General features: G+C 39.1%; 1 protein-coding gene across 9 annotated transcripts in view; it reads left to right on the top strand.

Moving 5' to 3' along the window:
- Positions 1 to 16,447, top strand: part of GSK3B (glycogen synthase kinase 3 beta) — a 177,290-nt gene that overhangs the window by 62,822 nt on the left and 98,021 nt on the right. The gene's annotated exons all lie outside the window — the stretch shown is intronic.

Genomic DNA, 16,447 nt, shown 5'->3' on the forward strand with positions numbered 1-16,447 from the left:
CCTTGACCTCCTCTTGGTTCTTTTCCCCACCCCGGCTGGCAGGCTTCTATCACCGGATGGCGAACGGGGAACCGGGCTGGGTGGTGATGGTGGGCAGTGCTGGCAAGCGGTGGAAAGGCTGACCTCTTGGTCCCTCCCCCGGCCCACAGGCTCCGATGGATCAGCAATGGTGAACAGGGGAATCGGTGGGTGGCGGCAGACGACCGGGCTGAATGTCAGGCCATTGGGATCACTAGCTCATCCCCAGCTGCTCGGGGGCTCAGGCATGCGGGTAATTTGGCGCTGGCAACTTCACCTTCATGCGCATATGCCAGGCTGGCTTCTGATGGAATGCACTGCCTGTTCAGGGCCGCTCTTGCCAGGGTGGGTAGTTTGTGGGCGTGCTCCCGCAGCCTCCGTCAGCGCCTCAAGATCCAGCAGCAGTGGCATCGGCACCTGCGTGAGCGGTCCGAGCAGGCATCACGTTCCATCAGTTGCCCACCCAGTGTACGCACATGGAGGTGATTTCTCCGGCGCCTGCTTTCCCACAGGTCTGAGCCCTAGAGTAGCCAGGGATGAGCTGGTGATCCCAACGGCCTGACAGCCTGGCGGTGGAGATGGCGTTCGGCCTGGGGGCTGGTGAACAGGCAGAAGATGGCCCTGATCGCAGGAGGCTAGGCCTAGGGACCCTCCCCGCACCATTTAATCGTGTGCTGGGCCTCTAGTATTATATGTTTATTTTTTTTAATCCACTGACTGACCTGGTCTCTTATGTGGCTTATTTAGGCTGTTGATGTTTAAAGAGGTCATTGATATAATTGGATAATGTTTTTACCATATTTGTGATTGTTTCTATTCATTACTCTTGTTCTTTGTTTTTCTTTTGTCTTTCTTTTTCTGCCTTCTCTGTTTTTAATTGAACATTTTATATGATTCTATTTTTTTCTTCTCTCGGCATATCTATTATACTTCTTTTTAAAAACTTTTTTTTAGTGGTTACACTTGAATCTACAAATACACATAACTTTTTTAAAAATAAATTTTTTATTGATTTCAGAAAGATGGAGGAGAGAGAGAGAGATAGAACCATCAATGATGAGAAAGAATCATCAATTGGCTGCCTCCTGCACTTCCCCCACTGGGATTGAGCCTGCAACCAGGGCTTGTGTTCAGACCTGGAATCGAACCATGACCCCCTGCTTCATAGGTTGAGAGTCAACCATTGAGCCATGCTGGCTGGGCCACATTTATAACTTTTTGAAGTCCACTTTCAAGTAACACCGTACTACTTTTTGCACATACCTTATGACCGAGTATTCCCAGTTTCTCCTTCCCATTTCATAGAAAATTTCTGTCATCTATCTTCTACACTAATAAAAGAGAAATATGCAAATTGACTGTCCCTCCACTATGCTCATCAACCAGTCAGAGCAATATGCAAATTAACCCAACAAAGATGGCGGTTCATTTGTATACACAGGTGCGGAGCGAAGACTGAAGACAGTGTAGAAGGAAGCCAAGCCCTGCAGAAGGGCGCGAAGTGGCGGAGAAGGGAACAGAGCCGAGGCAGTGGACATGGAAGTGGATTGAGGCAGTGGACACAGGAGGGAGCGAGGCAGCAGAGATGGGAGGGAGCAAAGCGGTGGAGAAGGGAGGGAGCGAGGCAGCAAAGACAGGAAGGAGCGAAGTGGCGGAGATGGGATGGAGCGAGGCAGCAGAGGAAGCCCTATTTTTGCAGGAATCTTCCTGCAACGGGCCTCTAGTATTCTATAACGATAAAAGGGTAATATGCTAATTATACTGGATGTCCTTCCAGATCAAGCCAGGCCTAGAGGGAAGCCTGGGTGCTGGCGGGCAGCCAGAGGGAAGCCATTGCTGGCAGTTGGGGGAAGGAAGGCCTACTCTTGCACGAATTCTGTGCACCGGGCCTCTAGTTAATCCATAAGCCATAATCACTGATCACACTGTTGTTATTTGAACAAACTTATCTATTAGATCAATTAAAAATAAGAAAAATAGCTTGGCCAGTGTGGGTCAGTTGTTCAGTGTCAACCTTTGAACAAGAATGTCACGGTTCGATTCTAAGTTAGGGCATATACCTGGGTTGCGGGCTTGATCCCAAATAATGGGAGTGCAGGCACATTGATTCTCTCTCATCATTTATGTTTCTATCTATCTTTCTCTCTTCTTCCTCTCTAAGTCAAGAATGATGAGAGATTTATTTTTTAAAAAAGATAAGAAAAATGAAATTTATATTGCTTTTGTTATTCTTCCTCTAATGCAGTGGTTCTCAACCTTCTGGCCCTTTAAATACAGTTCCTCATGTTGTGACCCAACCATAAAATTATTTTCGTTGCTACTTCATAACTGTAATGTTGCTACTGTTATGAATCATAATGTAAATATCTGATATGCAGGATGGTCTTAAGCGACCCCTGTGAAATGGTCGTTCGATCGCCAAAGGGGTCGCGACCCACAAGTTGAGAACCGCTGCTCTAATGCTTTTTCTTTTTTATGTAGATCTAAGATTTATTTTATTTACATAATTTCCTTCTTTCTAATTTTTTATTTTAACATTTCTTGGGAGATTCACCGTTGACAAATTGTTTTTTTTTTTTGAGAAAGTCTTTTTCACATCTGAAGGATAATTTTGCTTGATATAGAATTCAGATTGGTGCCTTTTTTCTTTAAACATTTAAAATATTTTACTTCATACTTTTCTCGCTTGCATGACTTTTGAAAAAAGTTTGATGTTAATCTTTGCTTGTCTATGGGTGAGTTCTCCTCCTCCCCCCTGAAAGAAACTTTCAGGGTTTCTTTCAAGATTTCCTTATTGTCTTTGATCTTTTGTGTTTTGATATATGTTTAGGTGTAGATTTTTAGGTACTTTTCTTTTTTTATGTTCTTTGCATGTGTGGTTTGGTGCCTAACATTAATTTTGGGAAATTCTCAGTAACCGCTTCAAATGCTTTTTAGGGTTTTTCTTTGTTCTATTCCTACTATGCATGTCGTACCTTTTGTAATTGTCCCATAGTTCTAGGATATTCTGTTCTGTGTTTTTCAGTCTTTGTTTTCTTTGCATATTAGTTTTGGAAGTTTCTATTGACATTCCTTCAAGCTCATTAATTCTTTCCTTGGCTGTGTCCAGTGTATTGATGAGCCCATCAAAGGCACTGTTAATTTTTGTTACAATGTTTTTCTGATTTCTAGCATTTCCTTTTGAATCTATCTTAAAAGTTTTCTATCTCTCTCTGCTTTCATTACCCATCTGTTCTTGTGTGTTACCACTTTTCCATTAGAGCCCTTAGCATAGTAATCATACTTGTTTTAAATTCCTGGCTTGGTAATTCCAACACCTCTGCTATATTTGAGTGGTTCTGATGTCTGCTGTGTGCATTCATGCTCTGAATTTTTTTTTTTTTTAGTATTTCCTGTAATTTTTTATTGAAAGCTAGAGATGATATATATTCAGTTAAATTTGCTTAGATAAATAGGTCTTTAGTGTGAGGTTTTATGTGTATCTGGCAGGATATAAACTGTGTTTATTTGTTTGCCTATAGAGGTGTCAGAAGCTACAGTTTCCTCTGGTGTCTTTTTATTTTGTCTCTCTTCTTGTCTTTAGACCTCCCAAGAGAATTCTTTTTAGATAAAGTCTGAGACATGCATTTCTTTCCATTGTATTTACATGTTATCATAGAGGAACCCTATTTATGTGGTGGTAAGGGAAGTACTGTAGATATTTTGTTGTTCCTTTTAAAAAATCTTTGTTGTTGAGAGTATTACAAATGTCCCTCTTTTATCCCCCATGACTCCCCCTCTACCCAATTCCCACCCCACCTCAGGTCTTCTCCACCCTATTGTGTGTGTCCATGGGCAATACATATCCTATATAACAAAAGCCTAGGTGGCGTCACGCCCTCGTGTGATGTTGTCACAAGATGGCTGCCACAGATGGCCACACACACAGCAGAGTTGGGGCCCAGTGGCCACTCCGCACGGTGAGGTCTACGTGGTGTGGAGGAGGCCGGTCCCAGCATCTCCGCTGCCTTGCGCGGAGAAGGTGGGTCCCAGTGGAGGAGGTGAGTCATGGCAGGGGAGGATAGCTGTGGGTGATCAGGCCAGCAGGGAAGGGCAGTTGTGGGCAATCAGGCCGGGAGGGGTGGGCAGTTGTTGCGATCAGGTCGGCAGGGGAAGGCAGTTGGAGGTGATCAGGCCAGCAGGGGAGCAATTAGGCGTCATTCAGGCTGGCAGGGGGCGATAAGGCCGGCAGGCAGAAGTGGTTAGGGGCAATCAGGCAGGTAGGCAGGCAAGTGGTTAGGAGCCAGCGGTCCCGGATTGTGAAAGAGATGTCCGACTGCCAGTTTACAGTTGGACATCCCACGAGGGGTCCCAGGTTGGAGAGGGTGAAGGTTGGGTTGAGGGACCCCCCCACCCCCCACCCCCCCCATACTTCCACATGGAAAGCTAGATGAGGTTGGATTTGGGCATTTTCCTCCCCTTATTTGGAAGTCTAGAGAAGTGTAGAATTGGGTATCCTTTCCCTCAGTTCAGTTAGTTCTGGTAGAATAGTTTTCCTTGAGTCAGGTGTTAGAGAGAACAGAAAGCACCTAAAATGATTACTTTTTCCTCAGCCATCTTCTAGCAGATTTTTCTGAGATCTTCACTGTGAAAATCTAGTAGAACTCTTCAAGATAAAACTGAGAATAGTGTGGTTCTCCTCCTGGAGAACTTGTTCACACTGCCTCCATCAGTTACTGTTCAAGTTTTCCTGTACTGTTACTGGCTTCCTAGGCAAGAGCCCCTGGACTTTTGTTTCAGTAAGCTGTGATTCGGTATATATGCCATTCTATTTCTTGTTAGGACAGTGGTTTGCCCTGTGACCTCACTTCTCTGCTGGATTTAAGAAGAATTATTGATTTCCAGTTTGTTCAGCTCTTTGCTTGTTGTGAAGATGCGAGGGATGACTTGGATCCAAGCTCCTTACATGCTGGACTGAAGACTATAAGTTCTTCCTTTTATCATTTTAAAATTGATTTGTCTTTTAATTGTTGAATAGAGTTATTTATTTTGGATACAGATCTCTATTAGATATATCTTATATTATGTTTTCTCCTGTCTATGGGCTATCTTTCCTCTTTGTTGATAGTGCCCTTTGAAGCACAAATGTTTTTCGTTTTGATGAAGTCTAGTTTATTTTTCTTTTGTTGTTTGTGCTATTGGTGTTATACCTAAAAATCTTTCTCTAACTAAAGATACAAAGATTTATTATTTCTTTCAAGAGTTTTATAGTTTAAAGCTCTTACATTTAGGTCTATGATCCCTTTAGAATTAATTTGTATGTCTGATGTAAAGGGCCCAAGGGGCTTTTGCAAGCTATATTTGTTGAAAAGATTATTGTTACTGAGTTTTCTTGGCACCCTCATCAAAAATATGTCTAGGTTATACTACCTGAAGTTTCTTTTAAGAGTCCTTTATATAGATTTTTCTGCTGCTGGAGCATCTGGCCACTTCTTTTCTTATTTTACAGACTTATTTTACCACTCCTGTGCCTTCAAGAACCTTTCAGACCTCTTGCTAGCGAATAAGATTATCAGATTGCTTTCTAGACCTTTTCATTTCTTGTCTCCCAGTCATTTCAAATTGAATGTGTCCCAAACTGAACTCAACCCTTCCTGCTTCCGAAATAGTTTCCTAGGTCAGTGAATTCTACTGCCATGTTAATAATCACGAGTCAGAAGCTTTATAGTCATTACTCCCCTCCTTGCAGTTACCAAACCAATAGAAGTAGGTGATCAAATAACTGTTTTTCTGCCTCTCAAAGCCATTCTTTTCCTTTCATTTTCACTGATTCCTTTTCCCCCTCTTTACTTTTTTTATACCCAAAACAAATCTCTTGCTTAGAATAATCAGTGAATAATACATCAGTGATTTCTATGCCTTTTTGGCACTGTATTTAAGACTTTTTACCTGACCCCTAAGCAAAAAAAATTTTTTTTAGCTCTTGTCCCCTTCCTATATAATAAAACCCTAACATGCAAATCAGCCAAATGGCGGGATGACCAGTTGCTGTGATGCGCACTGACCATCAGGGGGCAGACGCTCAAGGCAGGAGCTGCCCCCTAGTGGTAAGTGCACTCCCACAGGGGGACCGCCAGTCAGCCAGAAGCCAGACTCATGGCTGGCGAGCGCAGTGGTAGTGGCGGGAGCCTCTCCCCCGTCTGCTGTAGGTGGGCAATAAGGAGCATGGAGTCCCAGACTGTGAGAGCCCCAGACTATGAGAGGGATGTCTGACTGCAGGGGTCGGGCCTAATCCCCCGAGGGGTCCTGAACTACCAGAGGGGTCGCGGACTGCCAGAGGGCACAGGCCAGGCTGAGGGACACCCCTCACCCCCAAGTGTATGAATTTTGTGCATCGGGCCTCTAGTTTATATATAGCACTTTTTGAGTGAGATAGACTTTTCACATTGTATTGTAACTGTTGAGTTTGCTTGCATATTAAAAATAGGAACTTTTAAGGACTATGAATTTTTGTCTACTTAGAGCCATGGTTCTGACCTATAGTTGGCTTCAAATTATTTTTTGTATAAATGAAGTTATTTTGAGGTGATATTCTATCCAGTTACTGTAGGGTCTTAAGGGGTGTCTAAATTTACTGTGGAATCAAAGATTTAGACATAAATTAAACACTTTCAATTCTAGTGTGATTACTAAGGATAGATGGTGGAATTTTGGAAAATTTTCATTTTTTTAAAGAAAATGTATTTTAGGAAAATAGTTCTATAAGCAAAAGTTGTAAAGTGGACTCTATTTTGCTAGATTTTATGAAAATGGAGCTTTCTGTAGTGGGGGGAAAGATCTTTTGGCAGAGTGAAATTTAGCAAAGAAGAAAAAATGATAGCCATGTTCTGCCTACCCATACACCCACAGTATTAAGCTTGCTGGTTGTTACTTCACCTAAAAGTTCACTTTTCCTTTATTGAACTTTGCATAAGGGTACATGAAGTGCCCTTTTGGGGATTCCTTCTCCAGGCTTTTAGCATCTAGAAGGAATTTTTTCCCCTTTCCCTTTTTTCTATAAGTGTGAGTTGTCAAATGATGTAAGAATGAACAACAGTCTCCATGTCTGGTTTAGAGGGAGATATATGTTATATGTTAATGGTTATGGGTTAAAACCAAAAGGATATATTTTTTTTAAATGTGCCTCTCAGGTTTTCTTTTACTGATGTAATAGTTATTACATCTTGAGTAGTTATTTTGTTGTTTAGATCAGAATGATTAGTAAGAGTATAGTTCACATGTACTTTATCTTTTCTATATCAGAAAAAAATTGCCTTTATAAATAGGTTGTTTACTACAATGGATTTCAAATTTTTAACCATGGTCCTATAGTAAAAGAATACATTTTACATTGCAGCCCAGTGCATGGAAAAATAAAAGAAGTTTAATGAAAAAATCTGTACTTTTACTGTGTTTAAAATTCTATTCTGTTTTGTTCTTTTTCCTTCCCCTCTGGCTTCTCAGTACTAATTGACTGGGACCCACAGTTTGGGTAATACTTGTTTACAGCAAGTTTTAAGGTAGAATTACAGAAACGAAATTTATTTTGTGAAAGGCAAAGTAACCCACTTTCAGAGCTCTGTAGGTGATACAGAAAGATACAAAATTCAGCTTTTGCTCTTAAGGCACTTGTGGTAAACTAGTTGAACAAGTTGTGTGTGTGTGTGTGTGTGTATTTCTTTACAATGATTATAATGCAACTAGAGGCCCTGTGCACAAAATTGGTGCATGGGGCAGGGGACATCCCTCAGCCCAGTCTGCGCCCTCTTGCAGTCTGGGAGCCATTGGGGGATGTCCAACTGCCGCAAAGGGAGCATGTGGAAACATTCCAGGGATGGTGTGATCAGTGGCTTAGAATTGAGAATGAAATAATATATTCAGAAAGAGTGAGAAATGGAATCTAGTTATAATCACATTGGTCATGAATGGAAGATAAGATTAAGTTGATGAGGGTCTAGATTATGAAGTGATGAGGCTTTATCCTCTAGGAAAATGGTGATATTTCTGTCCCTTTAAATTTACTTTGTCCACTAATAACATTGCTGGTCCACATCTCTTGGTTGCTCTTTGTATGTCATCTTATCTCACCCTTATACTTCTAACCAATTGTGTCTTTGAATCTAAAGTATGTCTACTATAGAGAGAATATAGTTGGAGCTTTCTTTCTTATCCAGCCTGGCAGTTTCTGTCTTTGTATGCTTATTCACATTTTGTTTAGTTCTTTAAGTGGTTGGTATTACCTGTGCCATATTGCTCCTTGTTTTCTCTCTCTCTCTCAAGTTGTTTTTGTTCTTCTATTCTCATTTATTGCCTTCTTTGGTGTTTAACAGATCTTTTTTAGTGTACCATTTTAGGTTCAGTGTTGATTTTTAATATTAAATTTTCTTAGTGGCTGCTTTAGGAATTAAAATATGCATTTCAGTTTATTAGGCCGCCTTAGGTTATACTGACTTAATTCCAGTAAAATATATAGCACTTTTTCTCTAATATAACTTTATTTTTCCTTTATTCTTTTTGCTATTATTGTCATACTAGAGGCCCAGGGTACGAAATTCATGCACTCGGGGGAGGGGGTGCCCCTCAGCCCGGCCTGTACCCTCTTGCAGTCTGGGAGCTCTCAGGGGATGTCTGACTGATGGCTTAGGCCTGCTCCCTGTGAGGAGTGGGGAGCAGGCCTAAGCCTTCAGTTGGACATCCTTAGCGCTGCCATGGAGGCGGAAGAGGCTCTTGCCACGGCCTCTGTGCCAGCCGTGAGCCCAGCTCACGCTGAGCGGCTGAGCGGCGCTACCTCTGTGGGAGTGCACTGACCACCAGGGGGGCAGCTCCTGCATTGAGCATCTGCCCCCTGGTGGTCAGTGTGCCTCATAGCAACCAGTCATTCAGCCATTTGGTCTGTTTGCATATTAACCTTTTATTATATAGGATTATATAGGATGTATTACAGCTGTTTGTTATAAACCTAATAATATACTATTATCATAACTGCTTTATACAATTTATGTTTTTCATGAAATTAAGAAAAGGAAAGATTTTCTTAGAAGAATATATATATTCTTTTACATCTTCTCATTTATATTTACCATTTCTGGTGCTCTCATTTCTCCTCATGGATTTGAATTACCTTCTGGTGTCATTTCCTTTTAGCCTGAGAGACTTGTTTTAGTATTCCTTAAAGACAGGTCTTCTACTGTAGAATATTCTCCATCTTTTTTAAAATCTGAGAATGTCCATATTTCCTTTCATGTTCACAGAATAATTTTTCTACATATAGCATTCTTGGTTGACAGGCGTATTTTTTTCTTTCAGCATTTTAAATATTTTTATTGCCTTTTGACCTCAATTATTCTGATAATTAGCCAGTTGTTAATTGTATTGTTTTTCTCAAGTATGTGATGAATCTATTTTTTGTTTTGTTACTGCTTTCATGATTTTTTTTCTTTGAAGCTTCAATTCAGATGTGATATACCTAGATGTGAATCTCTTTGTGTTTATCCTTTTGGGGGCTCATTAAGCTGTATGGTTCAGTAGGTTAGTGTTTTTCATCAAATTTTGGAAGTTTTCAGGAATTATTTTTTCAAATATTTTTTTCTCTTTTTTCCTCTTTTTGTCTGATATGGCTTTTATACATATGTTGATAAATATGATGTTACCCTACAGCAGGTTTCTGAGGCTCTGTTCATTTCTCTGCAGTCTTTTTCTCCCCTCTTTGTTCTTTGAGTTGGATAATTTTTATTTCTCTAAAGTCCAGAGATTTTTTTTTAATGCCATCTTAAATCATAATCTCATAGTGAATCTTTTACTTCTGTTATGCTTATCAACTATAGTATTTCCAGGTTTTAAAAATTAGTATTTCTTTATGGAAATTTTCTATTTCTTATGTAATTGTCATTATATTTTTCTTTAATTTTTAACAGGATTTCTTTTAAGTCTTTGAACATAATTATTTTATATCTTATATTTTAAAAGATTTAGTAATATAACTGGCATATAATATTATATAAGTTTAAGGTGTGTAACATGTTGATTTGATAACCTTGTATATTGCAAAATGATTTCCACCAAAGCATCAACTAACACGTTACATCTTGTAATTAATTAACTAATTACCCTTTTTTTGTGGTGAGAACATTTAAGACCCACTCTCTTAGCAACTTTTAAATATGGAGTACAGCATTTTTAACCATAGTCCCCATACAGTATATGAGATACTCAGAATTTATTCATGTTATAACTAGAAATGTGTACTCTTTGACCAACATCTCCCCTTTTCCCCCACCCTCAGCTGAACTCATACAAACTGCCCTTCTAGTTTGTATGAGTTCAGCTTTCTTAGATTCAATAGAGAAGTGATATCATACAGTATTTGTTTTACTCTGTCTGACTTATTTCACTTATTCAAGTTCCATCCATATTGTTGCAAATGGCAGGATATCCTTTATTCTCATGTTTGAATAATACACACACACACACACACACACACACACAGTCATTTACTGCATAATGACTTTTTGGTCAATGATAGACCACATATAGGATGGTGATATGGTCTCATAAAATAATAATGGAGCTGAAAGTTTTCTAGTGATATTGTAGCACAATGCATTACTCAAGTGTTTGTAGTGATACTGGTATAAACAAACTTATTGCTCTGCAAATCATATAAAAATAAAGTACAAACAATTACAGTAAAAGGCTATACCATCTAACTGAGTGTAAATAAACTCTATGATGTTTCCATGACAAAATTGCCTAACAATACATTTCTCAGAATGTATTCCTGTCATTAAGCATTACAGCACATGACCACATCACATCATATATCACATCACAGGTTCTACATTCATCTGTCGTGGTCATTTAGGTTGTTTTCATGTCTTGTGAATTGTGAATAATGCTGCAGTGAATATGGGAGTACAAGTTTCTCTTCAACAAAGTGATTTCATTTCTTTTATACATACACTCAGAAGTTTCATTGCTAGATCATATGGTAGTTCGGGTTTTAATATTTTGAGGAATTTTCATACTGTTTTCTATAATAGTTGCAACAATTTACATTCCCAGTAACAGTGCACAAGGTTCTCTTTTCTCTACATCCTTGTCAATATGTTATCACTGATCCTTTTTATGATAGCCATTGTAACAGTTGTAATATGTTATCTCATTGTGGTTTTTATTTGCAGATCCCTGATCATTAGTGATGTTGAGCACTTTTTCATGTACCTATTGGCTATTTGTATGTGTTCTTTGGAAACATGTCTATTCAGGTCCTTTGCCCATTTTTTAATGGCTTGTTTGTGTTTAATGGGTTTGGGGTTTTTGTTTTGCTATTAAAGTTATACAAATTCTTTATATATTTTGCATATTAACCCATTATCAGACATGATTTGCAAATATGATTTGCAAATATTTTCTCCCATTTAGTAGGTTGCCTTTTCATTTTGTTGATGCTTTTCTTTGATATCAAAAGCTTTTTAATTTGATGGAATGTCACTTTACTTTTTGCTTTTGACACCTTTGCTTTTGATATCAAATCTAAAGAGTCATTGTCAAGATCATTGTCAAGAAGCTTACCTCCTATTTTTTCTTCAGACAGTTTTTTTATGTTCTTTGAACTTAATATCTGCTTTGGACTCCTGTCTGCAAGTCCAACAGCTGTGTCTACCCAGAGTCAGTTTCTATTGACTGCTTTAAAGAAAAAAACGACCTGATTATAGGTCTTTTCCTATTGTTTGCATGTCCCACCATTTTTTTTGGACAATTGGACATTTTAAATAATATATTATAGCAATTCTGGATTCTGATTTTTAAAAATCCTCCTGGGGTTTTTCTTTATTTTTGTGACTTACCTGTATATACCGTATTTGCCGGCGTATAAGACGACTGGGCGTATAAGACGACCCCCTAACATTTCCACTCAAAATACAGAGTTTGTTATATACTCGCCGTATAAGACTACCCCCTCTTCCGCACACCTTCCACACACCAAATAAAAGGTAAAACAATATCAGATTTGATTTTAACATTTTAATTTATATTCAAATGCTCATGACATGCAGGAAAACGGTCACAAGGCTGTATGTAATCAAACATATACATAAAACAGTGCAAGTTTATTACCGGTAAACATACCGGTAATTCACTAAAGAAAACACACTCTATAGACTGGTACCGTAGATGCTTCTCAGGAACACAGGCAAGCAGCCCACAACCTAGAGGGACTGTCAATGATAGAAGTTTGCCCGCCCTGTCACTATAGCAGTCTGGTCCACCCTTGCATCAGCATCTCCCTGGGACCTCACTAGTGCGCAAGTGCGAGCTCTTCAACATTCTAACAGGCACCATGATAGCGCAAAATCGCGAATCTTCAATGCATATGTAAAGAAATATACGGTAACCCGAATTTACCACACTCGCAAAATCGCACACAGCCAACCATACACCCAGTATGGTATCGCGATTCGTGATTTTGCGCTATCATACTGGGTGTATGGTCGGCTGTGTGCGATTTTGCGAGTGTGGTAAAATCGCATAACAGCAAAATCGCATAACAGCCGAGCATACACCCAGCAGCGCTGCTGATGCCTGAACGGTATGTGGAATGAAGTGGGCGGGCATCGGGAGGCCACTATGGCACGGGGCAAGCACTATGGGGAGTCTATCTGAAGTGTACCTGGCGTATAAGACGACCCCCCACTTGGAGGCATATTTTTCAGGGCCAAAAAATCGTCTTATATGCGGGCAAATACGGTAATCTATAGTATTTCTCCTCCACAGTTCAAAGGCTGTGAATTCTGTGTTAAAATTTTTATTCTAATTTTTATTTTATAGCCTTCTTAGGGGTTGACTCTTTGTCTGCATAGCTTAGTGGTCAGCTGGGTATTGGTTAGAGATTGTATTCAAACATCTTGAGTTCATAAAGCTTCCACTATTTTTTGATGATCTTGTACATGCATTGCAAAGTACATTCAAAAATCCAGTAGTTCGACCTCCGCTTTCTACAAGGCCCTCGTAGGTCTCACCTGCCTGTGTGTGTACAGCTTCTGAGCCAGGGATATGTGGAGAGCTTATTTAGCCCCTTTATGTCTCTCTTACTTCCAGGATCTCCCTGTTAAATTTCTTAGTGTTCTGCCAGTCTGTCATTTTCCCCAGCTGAGACTGCATCCTCAAGGGGAGCAGAGCTGTGGACTTTTTTTACTTTGTTTCCTGTCAGATTTGCTATTTTTACTGCCATTGCCACTGGAAATGGGTTTTTGCTCTCTGTTTTAAGTGATGATAGCCCTGTCTAGAAACAGAATTCCTGGTTTTGATGGCCAACCCTGTCGTGGTAAAAGTAACTACCCAAATTGTCTGAGCTAGGTGGTAATATTCCCTGGCAAGAAGGCTACTGGCCCACACTGTCTAATTCCAGTATCTAGCAGCTTTTCATGAATAAATGCTTCTCAACTTGTTGCATTTGGATGATTTCCAGAGCTCTGAAATTGTTGTTTTCTATAATGTAGTCCTTCTTCTTTTTTTTTTTTTTTTAGGTATTTGGGGGAAGATCTCTTCATTCAGCCATAGCTGGAAATCTCACCTCTTTTTGAACTTTGTAACTTGTTAGTCCTTTCCTCCTGTCTCCCAGCCCCACTTTAAATCACTGTAGTCAGGCTTTTGTCACAACCATTTTACCAAAATCACTCTTGTAAGAGTCATTGGCATCCTGCATTTGCCATATCCAAATCTGTTTTCTGCTTTCACCTTAACATTTCAGTAGCTTTTGACATAGTAAATGGTTAGTCCCCTTTTCTGAAAACTCTTTTTTTACTTGGCTTCTAAGATAACATGTTCTTCTGTTTTTCATTCTACTTCATTGACTTCTCATGTGATACACTACTCCTTATACCTATGACTTTTTTTTCTTCTTCTAACTTTCCTAGTTAATAGATATACCATTGGATCCCCTTGCTTTATGTCCCCAAAGAACAGATGGCCCCCAGGTGCCTATTTTCAGCCCCAGCTTCTAAATACAGTCTCAGTATTAAAGATAAATCAGATTATGACATTTTCCTGGTCAAAACATCATTGGCTTTTCTTTACATTTAGTGTGAAATTTAAATTTAATTTCTTATCATGATTTATGAGTTTATAGGACATATCTCACCCCCTTGCCTATTTCTCTGAACTTATCTCCTACCTTTCTCCCTTTACTTAGCATGCTACATTACCTTTCAAGCTATTTTTTTTTTAAATATGCCAAGCCCACCTCTAGGTATTTACATTTGGAGTTTCCTATAACTGCAGTGCAATGCTCTTCTCTTATATCTTCACATGGTTCTCATCTTCATATCATTCAGATTTGTGTTCAAATTTTATCTCATTTTTGAGGTCTGCTCTGACTTCCTTTTTTCTATTATTCTCTGTCCTTTTTAAGTGAAAATATATTGTTTATGTCTTCCTGTCATCCATAGACTGTAGTAAGCTTGTTGAGGGCAGGAACTTTGTTAGTCTTGTTCACTTTATATTGTGAATGATGCCTGATAGAATAGGTGCACTATATTTGTAGAATAACAGTGTTTTCTATAGAATTAGAATTCGTATGTCCTTAGTGAACTAATAAAGAATGATTCTGTAAAAGTGGCTAGGCTTGGCATAGTTGTATATTTAAATACATTTTAGGCATGAACTTTCTTTGCCTAATATTGGCTTGATTAATATACCTATAAATATTCCTCTATGAATTTTATGTTTTGGATCTTTTAGGGAATTTTAAAATGAGAAAATGTAAGCCTCCTTTTTAAAAGAATAGAATATGAACAGAAGAATAAGGGTAGGTGAATATTTAGGTCCATGTACTTGCTTCACTTATGTACTATTTTTATACAACTTATGTTATCTGGACATTTAATAGCTTTCTGTGACATTGGCTAATGAGTGTGGAAAAATAAATAGCTTATTTTAACATAGTTGGTTGGCTATGTTAAAAAAAATGTCAATCTTTGCATCCATATATCATGAGAGGAGTGAAACTTAGCCTACTCGCAGTTCTCCCACAAAACTATGTACCTAGATGCGAATTGGCAAAGTATAGATATACTTTCAGAAATAGCTTCCATTTGGAATGGAAATGGACACAATTTTGAAATTGGTAAAGTTTTCTGTATCCTCTGAAACAGTCAAAAGAGTCTGACTTTAGTCATTATCTTTGTTAAAGCAGTTACACTGTACTAAGTTTGATTATTGCTTCAGCTATAAATGTTTTATAAGAAGTAATGATATGAATGATTGATGTCTTATAAAAGAATTTTAAATATCACTGTACACATAAACCCAGCTCTCTTAGTCAGTTTAAAGGGACAGAAGAGTCTTCTTGAGTTTCCTGTTTCCCTGAGAGAACAATCAGAATAACATATTGGAAGTCTCTGGAGAGGAGGAACATTCACTTCTTTCTGCTAAGAACTGGAGCCCACTCTGCTCTAGGACAGTTCTGCTTATTCAGCTCGTCCTCTCCCACTCCTCTTTTTTTTGACTTTTCCCCCTAACCATAATAGCATTTCCCTTCCAGATTTCCAGGCGTGTATTTTATGTTTATGTTCTGTTCTAAATCATTATTGTAACTGAAAACTTTATATTTTCTGTCTACAAAGCTGGTACTTTGGTATTCTTTCTGTGTTATGTAATTTAGTTTTTATTAACTGACCAGAGGCCCAGTGCACAAAATTCGTGCATGGGGTGGGGGGCATCCCCTCAGCCTGGCCTGCACCCTCTCCAATCTGGGAGACATCCCTCCGCAATCCAGGACAGCTGGCGCCTAACTGCTCGTCTGACTGCCTAATCTTCCTGAACCACTCTGCTGGCCTGCCCGATCGCCCCTAACCACCTCTGCCTGCCGGCTTGATTGCCCCTAACCACTCTGCCTGCTGGCCTGATCACCCCTAACCGCCTCTTCCTCGGCCCCCGCCACCGTGGCTTTGTCTGGAAGGAGGACCAGATGACCAGAAGATGTCTAGTTGACCTGGTCTAATTAGCATATTTCCCTTTTATTAGTATAGATTCTGACAGCCCAAGTATATTGTTAATATGTACTCTTCAGATTAATACTGCAAAATTTATGGTGTTAGGAAGTCATCATATTATTTCATGTTTTATTTCCATGAAGAATGAGCATAACTGAAATTTCCCGAAGGGAAAATTACTTGTGTGGTCTATAAATTTATCAGTACTGTACAGTATCTAGTATAGCTTATTTTAACTCTCTAAAACTTAGCAAATAAACCTTTCTAATGGGGTTAATTCTCAGATTTTTCACTGTATCTTAGAAAATAGTAGGGATTGTAAGAGTTTTCTTTGCACCCAAATTTATTTGTTGTTGTGATGCTTGATTTTTATTATAGTTATAAAAATTACAGCAGTAATAACTCATTTCAGATACCTT

The sequence above is a fragment of the Myotis davidii genome, unplaced genomic scaffold (assembly GCF_000327345.1).
Source record: "Myotis davidii unplaced genomic scaffold, ASM32734v1 scaffold292, whole genome shotgun sequence".
Taxonomy (NCBI): Eukaryota; Metazoa; Chordata; class Mammalia; order Chiroptera; family Vespertilionidae; genus Myotis; species Myotis davidii.